We start from the raw sequence: 3,460 nt of genomic DNA on the forward strand, positions 1-3,460 counted from the left end.
GGTCAGGTGTTTGAGACCAACCTGGCCAACATGGCGAAACCCCATCTCTACTAAAAATAGAAAAATTAGCCGGGCGTAATGGCGCATGCCTGTAATCCCAGCCACTAGGGAGGCTGAGGCACGAGAATCGCTTAAATGTGGGAGGCGGAGGTTGCAGTGAGCCGAAATCGCTCTGTCATCCAGCCTAGGTGACAGAGCAAGACTCCATCTCCAAAAAATAAACAAACAAAAAGAAATGGATGGAGAGCTGAGGATAAAGGTAGGAAACTTGTGTCCCAGGAAACTGGAATAGTCAGAGAAGGTACAAAGGCGAAGGAGCTGATGAAAGTCAGGCTCAGGCCGGTTGCAGTGGCTCACGCCTGTAATCCCAGCACCTTGGGAGGCCGAGGCGGGGGGATCACTTGAGATCAGGAGTTTGAGACCAGCCTGACCAACATGGTGAAACCCTGTCTCTACTAAAAATACAAAATACAAAATTAGCCAGGCGTGGTGGCGCATGCCTGTAATCCCAGCTACTTGGGATGCTGAGGCAGGAGAATGGCTTGAACCTGGGAGGTAGAGTTTGCAGTGAGTGGAGATCAAAATACTGCACTCCAGCCTGAGCAACAAGGGTGAAACTCCGTCTCAAAAAAAAAAAAAAAAAAAACCCAAAACAAAACAAAACAAAAAATCCCAAGAGCAAAACTTCATCTCAAAAAAAAAAAAAAAGCTCAGGCTCAGAATTGCCCGCCAAGCCCTGCCCTGTCATCAGGCTGGGTCTTCTCTTCCCTCGTCCAGAGGGGAACGGAACATGTGGGGAGACAGGAGGTCATTTTGGAGACCCAGGTTTGAATTCTGGTGCCTCCATATCTTGGCTGTGGCATTTGAGCAAAATCATTCACTCTTCCGTGCAACAAATATTTATTGAGCAACTACTATGGTAAGGCATTAGCCAGGTTCTAGGGAACGAAGATGAGTACACCACAGTCCTCACCCCCATGACATGACAGTAGGAGAGTCAGATGAGCACAGATGGTAACATTATGAGATAGTGGTGTGGTTGGGGCAAAAACAGGCGTCTGTGGATCAGAGGGAGCCCCTAACCAGGGAGAGAAGGCCCAGGTAGAGTCTCTTGGGGAATTCCCTGGGATCACCCATTCATTCAACAAATACATAAAGTGCCTACTGTGCGTCAGGCACTAAGCAAGACACCAGAGAAACAACGGTCTACAAGACAGACTTGGCCCGTGAACCAGTGGAACTTCACGGTTGAGTGAGGGAGGGAGACCAGACGTGTGAGTTGTGAGAAATACAATGATGGAAACATAGCACTGTCATTGAGACTAACACAGGGGATACGTACATGGGACGGGGGACGTGAGGCAGAATGTTGTGATGTTGGACCAAAATGAGACTGTCCTTGTGAACTTATGCAATATGTATCTATCCTATCTTTGTCTGCTGAAAGGCATCACTTCCAGGAATGCTGAGTTTACCCGGTGCCCAGATCTTAGTGGCTAAATATCCTTCTCCGTGAAAGGGCACCATTCCTTGAAGAAATGGCTTCTGATCTCAGGGCTGGTGCTGAGGAAGTACAAGGTGCAGCTGGAATATCTTATTATGAAAGAAAGGAACGGAAGGAACAGAGGGAGGCAGGGAAGGAGGGGAAGGAAGGATGATAGCAGTTCTATATGAAGTCTGTTTGTGATACCAAACTTGGTAATATAATGAATGAACCAGCTTAAATATAGCACATTTATGTTCTTAAAATAACCAGTGAAGGAAACTAGAAGCCAGAATGGTAAGAGGCCAAGGAAGGAAGGTTTCAGAGTGAGAGCGGGAAATAATCATAGAGGCTGCAAATAAGTAAGATGAGGGCCAAGGTGTATCTGCTGGATTTAGTATGAGAGACCCGTGGTGATGGCCAACCACGTGGAGTCCATGTTCACTGAGGAAGTGGGGAGAAGAGGACAGGAGGGTCATCAGTGAAGAGATGGTAGGTGAAGTCTGGGGAAGAGCCCAGGATGGTGGCACATAGCAACTCATCCTGGTTTTTTCCAGAACTGTCCTGGTTTTAGCATTGAAAGTCCCTCATCCTGGGAACCTCCTCAGTCTCTGGCAAACTAGGATGGTCACTGTCCGCTCTCAGGTTTGCCAGTATCACCATATTCAGTAGTCACTGCCAGACTGGGGAGGCTGGGCCATATTTATTCATTCAACAAATTTTGCTGGCCCTGGAAATACAATGCCAGCAAAACATACATAGTCCCTACCCTTACAGACTACGTGAAATTCTCTATTTGCATTTAAGTGATGTTTTTGAGATGGAGTTTCACTCTTGTTGCCCAGGCTTAAGTGCAATTGCACGATCTCAGATCACTGCAACCTCTGCCTCCCGGGTTCAAGCGATTCTCCTGCCTCAGTCTCCCAAGTAGCTGGGATCTCGGCTTGCTGCAACCTCCGCCTCTTGGCTTCAAGCTCTTCTCCTGCCTCAGCCTCCTAAGTGGGATTACAGGCGTGCGCCACCACACCCGGATAATTTTTGTAGTTTTAGTAGAGACGGGGTTTCACCATGTTGGCCAGGCTGGTCTCAAACTCCTGACCTCAAGTGATCCACCCGCCTCAGTCTCCCAAAGTGCTAGGATTACAGGCGTGAGCCACCACGCATGGCCTTACATTTAAGGGATATTAATCAAGCCGGATATCCAAAAAGAAAAACAAAAAACAAAATGATAAATCCTTTTTTTTTCCTTTAGAATCATGGTTAAAAATGTGAAAAGTAAGAAAAGTGTAAAAAGGCAGGAATAAAAAATATTGGCAGATTTCCTCTCAGTATTTTTCCTACATGTTTCCCAAGTTACTTCCTATCAGTGTCCTAAAAAATGCAAGTTAATTTTAACTTTGGCCGCAAACCAAGAACAAAAAGGTTAACTGTACTGAATTAATTTTTCAAGCCAAAGTTAAAGGATCTGAGGATGATCTGCTGTCTCCAAGGCTGCAATCTCTGTTTTTTTCCTTTAGCAGGTGTGATCACATGCTGGCCGAGGTGGGTAATGACTTTCCCTATCCTCAGCAGGCTTCCTGCTGTACAATTTTTTCTTTTTACAAATTAAAATGCTACATTCACCTGATAATAAAAATCAAGTAGAGGCCAGGCGCGGTGGCTCACGCCTGCAATCCCAGCACTTTGGAAAGCTGAGGCGGGTGGATCACCTGAGGTGGAGAGTTTGAGACCAGCCTGACCAACATGGTGAAACCCCCATCTCTTCCAAAAATGCAAAAATTAGCCTGGCGTGGTGGCAGGTGCCTGTAATCCCAGCTACTCAGTAGGCTGAGACAGGAGAGTCGCTTGAACCCAGGAGGCAGAGGTTGTAGTGAGCTGAGATCCGTCATTGCACTCCAGCCTGGGTGACAAGAGTGAAATTCCATCTTTTCTCTTCTTTTCTTTCTTCTTTTTTCTTTTTCTTTTTTTTTTTCAGAT

This window comes from Colobus angolensis, unplaced genomic scaffold (assembly GCF_000951035.1).
Source record: "Colobus angolensis palliatus isolate OR3802 unplaced genomic scaffold, Cang.pa_1.0 Scaffold47, whole genome shotgun sequence".
Classification (NCBI taxonomy): domain Eukaryota; kingdom Metazoa; phylum Chordata; class Mammalia; order Primates; family Cercopithecidae; genus Colobus; species Colobus angolensis.